The sequence below is a fragment of the Arachis hypogaea genome, chromosome 14, assembly GCF_003086295.3.
Source record: "Arachis hypogaea cultivar Tifrunner chromosome 14, arahy.Tifrunner.gnm2.J5K5, whole genome shotgun sequence".
NCBI lineage: Eukaryota > Viridiplantae > Streptophyta > Magnoliopsida > Fabales > Fabaceae > Arachis > Arachis hypogaea.
The window spans coordinates 22,386,554-22,395,181 of record NC_092049.1 but is presented as its reverse complement, the minus strand read 5'-3'; the positions used below and the strand labels follow the sequence as shown (position 1 = coordinate 22,395,181).

At 38.8% G+C, this 8,628-nt stretch overlaps 2 non-coding genes across 2 annotated transcripts; both read left to right on the top strand.

Moving 5' to 3' along the window:
* Positions 1-945: 945 nt before the first annotated feature.
* Positions 946-1,053, top strand: LOC112745068 (small nucleolar RNA R71). Its single transcript, XR_003173015.1, has one exon. It is a non-coding gene; the product is annotated as a small nucleolar RNA R71 (small nucleolar RNA).
* Positions 1,054-8,233: 7,180 nt separating this feature from the next.
* LOC112745124 (small nucleolar RNA R71) lies at positions 8,234-8,341 on the top strand. The gene has a single exon (XR_003173069.1). It is a non-coding gene; the product is annotated as a small nucleolar RNA R71 (small nucleolar RNA).
* The last annotated feature ends 287 nt before the right edge of the window (positions 8,342-8,628 follow it).

Genomic DNA, 8,628 nt, shown 5'->3' with positions numbered 1-8,628 from the left:
AGAAGAGGAATACTCATCAGAGCTCATGAAGGGCATAAGGAGGTTCAATGGAATCTCTATGGTCTCTAGATGAGCCTCAGAGTCCTTTGGTTTCTCAGAGGGAAGCTCCTTATTGATCACTGGACGTCTCAGGAGGTCTTCCTCCTTGGGATTCACGTCTTCTCCTCTCCTCACAGGTTCGGCCATGGTGCTTATGTCAATGGCCTTGCACTCTCCTTTTGGGTTCTCTTCTGTATTGCTTGGGAGAGTACTAGGAGGGATTTCAGTGATCCTTTTACTCAGCTGGCCCACTTGTGCTTCCAAATTTCTAATGGAAGACCTTGTTTCATTCATGAAACTTACAGTGGCCTTAGATAGATCAGAGACTAGATTTGCTAAATTAGAAGCATTTTGTTCAGAGTTCTCTGTCTGTTGCTGAGTGGATGATGGAAAAGGCTTGCTATTGCTAAACCTGTTTCTTCCACCATTATTAAAGCCTTGTTGGGGCTTTTGATCCTTCCATGAGAAATTTGGATGATTTCTCCATGTTGAGTTATAGGTGTTTCCATAAGGTTCACCTAAGTAATTTACCTCTGCTATTGCAGGGTTCTCAGGATCATAAGCTTCTTCTTCAGAAGATGCCTCTTGAGTACTGTTGGATGCAGCTTGCATTCCATGCAGACTCTGAGAGATCATATTGACTTGCTGAGTCAATATTTTATTCTGTGCCAATATGGCATTCAGAGTATCAACTTCAAGAACTCCCTTCTTCATAGGCGTCCCATTACTCACAGGATTCCTTTCAGAAGTGTACATGAACTGGTTATTAGCAACCATGTCAATGAGTTCTTGAGCTTCTGCAGGCGTTTTCTTTAGGTGAATGGATCCACCTGCAGAAGTGTCCAGTGACATCTTTGATAGCTCAGATAAACCATCATAGAATATATCCAGGATGGTCCATTCTGAAAGCATGTCAGAAGGACAATTTTTGGTCAACTATTTGTATCTTTCCCAAGCTTCATAGAGGGATTCACCTTCTTTCTGTCTGAAGGTTTGAACATCAGCTCTAAGCTTGCTCAGCTTTTGAGGAGGAAAGTACTTGGCTAAGAAAGCCGTGACCAGCTTATCCCAAGAGTTCAGGCTGTCTTTGGGTTGAGAATCCAACCATAATCTAGCTCTGTCTCTTACAGCAAAAGGGAAAAGCATGAGCCTGTAGACTTCAGGATCTACTCCATTAGTCTTAACAGTATCACATATCTGCAAGAATTCAGTTAAGAACTGAAAAGGATCTTCAAATGGAAGTCCATGAAACTTGCAGTTCTGCTGCATCAGAGAAACTAATTGAGGTTTCAGCTCAAAATTGTTTGCTCCAATGGCAGGAATGGAGATGCTTCTTCCATGTAAATTGGAATTAGGTGCAGTAAAGTCACCAAGCATCTTCCTTATATTATTATTATTTTCGGCTTCCATCTCCTCTTCCTGTTCGAAAATTTCTGAAAGGTTATCTCTGGATTGTTGTAATTTAGTTTCTCTTAATTTTCTCTTCAGAGTCCTTTCAGGTTCTGGATCTGCTTCCACAAGAATGTTCTTATCCTTGCTCCTGCTCATATGACAAAGAAGAAGGCACAGAAAAATAATAATAATAATGGAGATCCTTTATACCACAGTATAGGGATCCCTTTGTAAGTGGAAGAAAAGGGGGAGATAAAGAATGTAATATAATGGAAGAAACACAACTGTGAGGAGGCTAGAGATGTGAGATGAGATGTTAGGATATGAATGAATAAATAGAATAAGATGGGAGAGAGAGAATTTTCGAAAATATTTTTGAAAAAGAGTTAGTGATTTTCGAAAATGGTTTTTGAAAAATGTTAGTAATTTTCGAAAATTTTTGAAATCAAAAATAAAAAATAAAATTAATTAGTTAATTAAAAAGAAATTTTTGAAAAAGAGGGAAGATATTTTCGAAAATTAGAGAGAGAGAGTTAGTTAGGTAGTTTTGAAAAAGTTAAGAAACAAACAAAAAGTTAGTTAGTTAGTTGAAACAAATTTTGAAAAGATAAGAAGTTAGGAAGTTAGAAAAGATATTTTGAAAATCAAATTTTTGAAAAAGATAAGATGAGAAGATATTTTTGAAAAGATATGATAGAAATTAGTTTTGAAAAAGATTTGATTTTTAAAATCACAATTAATGACTTGATTCACAAGAAATCATAAGATATGATTCTAGAACTTAAAGTTTGAATCTTTCTTAACAAGCAAGTAACAAACTTCAAATTTTTGAATCAAAACATTAATTGATTATGTTATTTTCGAAAATTTGATATAAAAATAAGAAAAATATTTTTGAAAAATATTTTTGGAATTTTCGAAAATAACTAAGAATTTTGAAAAAGATTTGATTTTTGAAAAAGATTTTGAAAAAGATAAGATTTTCAAATTGAAAATTTGATTTGACTCATGAGAAACAATTTGATTTTAAAAATTTTTGAAAAAGTCAACTCAAATTTTCGAATTTGATGAGAGAAAAAGGGAAAGATATTTTTTTGATTTTTTGAATTTTTATGAAAACATGAAAATTATGCAATGCATGAAATTTTTAGATCAAAACAATGAATGCATGCAAGAATGCTATGAATGTCAAGATGAACACCAAGAACACTATGAAGATCATGATGAACATCAAGAACATATTTTTTTGAAAAATTTTTAATGCAAAGAAAACATGCAAGACACCAAACTTAGAATTCTTTAATGCTTACGCACTAAGAATTCAAGAATGCATATGATAAACATGAAAAGACACCAAACAAGAAGACTTACCAAGAACAACTTGAAGATCATGAAGAACACTATGAATGCATGATATTTTCGAAAAAATGCAAGATGCATATGCAAGTGATACCAAACTTATGATATGACTCAAGACTCAAACAAGAAATACAAAATATTTTTGATTTTTATGATTTTCTAATTTTTTTGGATTTTTATTTTATATTTTTCGAAAAACTATTTTGGAAAAGAAAAATAAGGATTCCAAAATTTTCAATATGAATTCCAGGAATCTTATGCTCTAAAGCTCCAATCAAAGGGTCAGGCATGGCTTAATAGCCAGCCAAGCTTTAGTATGTAACTCAGACATGACACGCCTGACATTCCTTACATTCAACAGCCAATTGGCTAAGAAAGATAAAGAAGCTCTTCTCTTGGGTATAAGGATTGAGACATGGCTTTACAGCCAGCCAGGCTTCAATCATGCTTCATGAAACACTAGAATTCATTCTTAAAAATTTTGAAGCCATAGAATAATTTATTTTTGAAAACATTTTTTTTTCGAAAATTTATTTGAAGAAAAACGAAAACAAAGAAAAATTTTTTGAAAAAGTTTTTGAAAAATTTTTGAAAATAAAATAAAGAGAAAATTACCTAATCTGAGCAACAAGATGAACCGTCAGTTGTCCAAACTCGAACAATCCCCGGCAACGGCGCCAAAAACTTGGTGCACGAAATTGTGATCTCCAGGCTCGAACAAATCCTGGTAATGGCTCCAAAGCTTGGTGCTCTGATCTTAATTCATAATTGTCACAACTTCGATACAACTAACCAGCAAGTGCACTGGGTCGTCCAAGTAATACCTTACGTGAGTAAGGGTCGAATCCCACGGAGATTGTTGGTATGAAGCAAGCTATGGTCACCTTGTAAATCTCAGTCAGGCAGATATAAAGTGATAATGGTGTTTTCGAATATTATATAATAAAATAGGGATAGAGATACTTATGTAAATCATTGGTAGGAATTTCAGATAAGCGAATGGAGATGCTTTTCGTTCCTCTGAACCTCTGCTTTCCTGCTATCTTCATCCAATAAGTCTCACTCCTTTCCATGGCTGGCTTTATGTGATACATCACCACTGTCAATGGCTACTTTCGGTCATCTCTCGGGAAAATGATCCAATGCCCTGTCACGGCACGACTAATCGTCTGGAGGCATCACCCTTGTCAATGGCTTCATCTTATCCTCTTAGTGAATAATATGCTCACGCACCCTGTCACGGCACGGCTATTCATCTGTCGGTTCTCGATCATGCTGGAATAGGATTTACTATCCTTTTGCGTCTGTCACTAACGCCCTGCAATCGCGAGTTAGGAGCTCGTCACAGTCATTCAATCATTGAATCCTACTCGGAATACCACAGACAAGGTTTAGACTTTCCGGATTCTCTTGAATGCCGCCATCATTCTAGCTTACGCCACGAAGATTCTGGTTAGGAGATCTAAGAGATACTCATTCTAGCTTAATTCATGTAGAACAGAAGTGTTTGTCAGGCACGCGTTCATAAGGGAGAAGGATGATGAGCGTCACACATAATCATCACCTTCATCACGTTCTTGGGTGCGAATGGATATCTTAGAAGCGAAATAAGAAGAATTGAATAGAAAACAGTAGTACTTTGCATTAATCTTTGAGGAACAGCAGAGCTCCACACCTTAATCTATGGAGTGTAGAAACTCTACCGTATGAAAATACATAAGTGAAGGTCCAGGCATGGCCGAGATGGCCAGCCCCCTAAACGAGATCACAGGATCAAAATACAATCCAGGATGCCTAATACAATAGTAAGAGGTCCTATTTATAATAAACTAGCTACTAGGGTTTACATGAGTAAGTATTTGATGTATAAATCCACTTCCGGGGCCCACTTGGTGTGTGTTTGGGCTGAGCTTAAGTGTTGCACGTGCAGAGGCTATTTGTGGAGTTGAACGCCAGTTTTTGTGCCAGTTTGGGCGTTCAACTCTGGTTTTGGATCCTTTTCTGGCGCTGGACGCCAGATTTGGGTAGAAAGCTGGCGTTGAACGCCAGTTTACGTCGTCAATTCTTGGCCAAAGTATGGACTATTATATATTGCTGGAAAGCCCTGGATGTCTACTTTCCAAAGCAATTGGAAGTGCGCCATTTCGAGTTCTGTAGCTCCAGAAAATTCACTTTGAGTGCAGGGAGGTCAGAATCCAACAGCATCAGCAGTCCTTTTTCAACCTCTGAATCTGATTTCTGCTCAAGTCCCTCAATTTCAGCCAGAAAATACCTGAAATCACAGAAAAATACACAAACTCATAGTAAAGTCCAGAAATGTGAATTTAACACAAAATCTATTAAAAACATCCCTAAAAGTAACTAGATCCTACTAAAAACATACTAAAAACATTGTCAAAAAGCGTATAAATTATCCGCTCATCAAATCTTCACTGAACTCAAACTCAATATCCTTCTGCAGTAGTCTGAATAAGGGAAGTGCTACCTTACTGAAGTCCTTAATGAATCTCCTGTAAAAACCTGCATGGCCAAGGAACGAGCGGACTTCCCTCACAGAAGAGGGGTAAGGTAAACTAGAAATAACATCCACCATTGCTGGATCTACAGAAATGCCAGTATTAGACACAACATGTCCTAGTACAATCCCTTGTTTAACCATAAAATGACATTTTTCAAAATTTAATACAAGGTTTGTACTGACACATCTATCTAATACTCTAGATAATCCATCTAAGCAAAGGCTAAAGGAATCGCCATAAACACTAAAATCATCCATAAAAACTTCCATACAGTCCTCAATAAGATCAGAGAAAAGGCTCATCATGCACCTTTGGAAGGTAGCTGGTGCATTGCACAAGCCAAAGGGCATTCTCTTGTAAGCATAAGTCCCAAAAGGACATGTAAAAGTAGTCTTTTCCTGATCCTCAGGAGCTATATGAATCTAGAAATAACATGTGTAACCATCTAGAAAACAATAATGTGATTTACCTGACAGGCGATCCAGCATTTGATCAATGAATGGAAGAGGATAGTGATCCTTACGGGTTGCTTAGTTGAGGCGTTTGTAGTAAATGTAGACCCTCCAAGCGTTCTGTACTCTGGTTGCTATGAGCTTTCCATGCTCATTCTTTACTGTAGTGACTCCAGACTTCTTTGGCACTACTTGTACTGGGCTTACCCATTCACTGTCTAAGATGGGATAGATGATATCTGCCTCCATTAGTCTAGTCACTTCTTTTTTGACAACCTCTAAGATAGTGGGGTTCAGTCTTCTCTGGGGTTGACGAACGGGCCTTGCTCCCTCTTCTAAAAATATTCAGTGCTCACATACTTGAGGGTTGATGCTTACTATATCTGCCAAACTCCACCTAATTGCCTTCTTGTGCCTCCTCAACACACTAAGTAACTGCTCTTCTTGTTGAGAAGTGAGTTCCCTTGCAATGATAACTGGACACTGTTGCTTGTCCTCAAGGTAAGCATATTTGAGGTGTGGAGGAAGAGGTTTCAAGTCTAACTTTTGATCATGGTCAGGCTCTGGGTTGTCTGGAGCTAGTAACAATGGTAAAGCACTGTCATTGTCCTCTGAGAATGTCCCAACACTTGGACCTTGTCCTGTGTGCTTCTCCTCTAACTCCTCTTGGTGAACTTCAGCTACAGTTTCATCTATGATGTCACACTGGAAGATAGAATGATCTTCTGGAGGGTCCTTCATAACTCCATTTAGGTTGAAACTTACTAATCGGCCATCTATTTCAAAAGAGTATGTTCCTGAAAAAGCATCCAATTTGAACTTTGATATCTTCAGGAAGGGTCTTCCAAGTAGGATTGATGATGGCTTCTCTGAGTCATTTTGGGGCATCTCCAGAATATAAAAATCAGTGGGGAATGTGAGTCCCTTAATGCCCACTAATACATCTTCAGCAACTCCAACCACTGTAATAATGCTCTTATCTGCTAACACAAAACGAGCTGCCGACCTTTTTAAGGGAGGGAGCCTCAAAATATCATATATAGACAAAGGCATTATACTCACACATGCTCCTAAATCACACATGCAGTTAGAAATTATCACACCACCAATAGTACAATTAACTATACAAGGACCTGGGTCACTACACTTTTCAGGTAAACCTCCCATTAAAGCAGATATGGAACTACCTAAAGGAATAGTTTCTAATTCATTAATTTTGTCTTTATGTATACGTAAATCTTTTAGAAGCTTTGCATATTTAGGTACCTGTTGAATAACATCAAAAAGAGGAACAGTTACCTCAACCTTTTTGAATATCTCTACCATTTTGGGATCAGGTTCCAGCTGCTTCTTGGGCTTCCTTGCAAGTTGTGGAAATGGAATAGAAGTGGTGTCTTCTGCAGTATCTGCGCCCTGTGGTGCTTCCTCCTGTGGTTGAACTTCTTTTTCAGCTATGTCCTGTATGTCCTCTTCCTCTTCAGCATCTTCTATTTCCACTACCTCTTCAGCTGAGGCGTGTTCTGGTAGGCTTAGCTCCTCCTGATTCCTCTCCTGCAGTGTGGTTTCGAACCTCAGGGTGATGGTATTAATGCCACCCTTGGGATTGGGTAATGGTTGAGAGGGAATTCCACTAGAGCTCAAAGGCTGGTTATTGAAGTTATTCATTGATCCAATCTGTGAGACAAGAGCTTTCAGAGTAGCATTCAGACCATTTAGAGTGGCATTAATGTTATTTTCCATGGTCTGTTGTCTCCGATCAATGGATTGTAGTAAATCATCATTAGAAGATGAGGAAGGATAAGTAATTTGAGAGGTCTGCTGTTGGGTATTCTGTGGTCCTTGGGATTGTCTCAGGTGAGGTGCTCTGTAAGGCTGGTTCTGGTTCTGCTGCCTGTTGTTGTTATTATTCCACCTCTGATTTCCTTGATTGTCTCTGCCTCCTCTGTTGTTGTTGTTGTCCCTCCAATTCTGGTTAGAATTGTCCTGCCATCCATGGTTGTAATTGCCACCTTGATTGTACCCTTGGTTGGGGCGGTCATAGAAGTTATGAGTGGCTGTCACGGTGTTGTCTTCCTGCTGGAGCTGCGGACATTCATCAGTATAGTGGCTATAATCAGCCCAGATTCCGCAAACTCTCTGTGGGACTAACTGTTGGCCTTGCTGTGGTGGAGAAGGTTGAGCTTGCTGAACTTGTTGTTGATTCAATTGCATCTGCTTCAGCAAGTTGGTCATTTCACAGATACTCTGAGTCAGAGCAGCAGTCTCTCTGCTAAAGGATACTTCTGCAACGGCTTTTGAACGACCTTGTTTCTGCCTGTGATTTTGAGTAGATTTAGCTAAGTCGCTGATCAATTGCCATGCCTCATCAGTGGTCTTGTACTTTTTCATAGACCCATTGCTAGCACTTTCCAATGTGGTCTTATCTTGGGGCCTCATGCCCTGTGTGACGTAACCGAGTAACACTATCTTGTCAATCATATGGTGGGGGCATGCTTTCAGAAGATTATTGAAGCGCTCCCAGTATTCATAGAGAGTCTCAGATTCATCCTGAACAATCATGGAAATGTCTTTCCTCAGTTTATCAGTAACTTCAGCTGGAAAGAATTTTTCCAAGAATTCTCTTCTCAGTGTATCCCAGTTGGATACAGTTGCTGCTGGTTGAGTGTAGTACCACTCTCTTGCCTTCCCCTCAAGAGAAAACGGAAAAACTTTCAGCAAAATTGAAGTTTCATCTGCACCATCACGCCTGACAGTAGAACAGGCTGCTTGAAAATCTCTCAGGTGCTTGATAGGCTCTTGAGCAGGCAAGCCATGAAACTTGGGCATCAAATTGAGCAGTGCGGTCTTTATTTCAAAGTCTGTAGCCA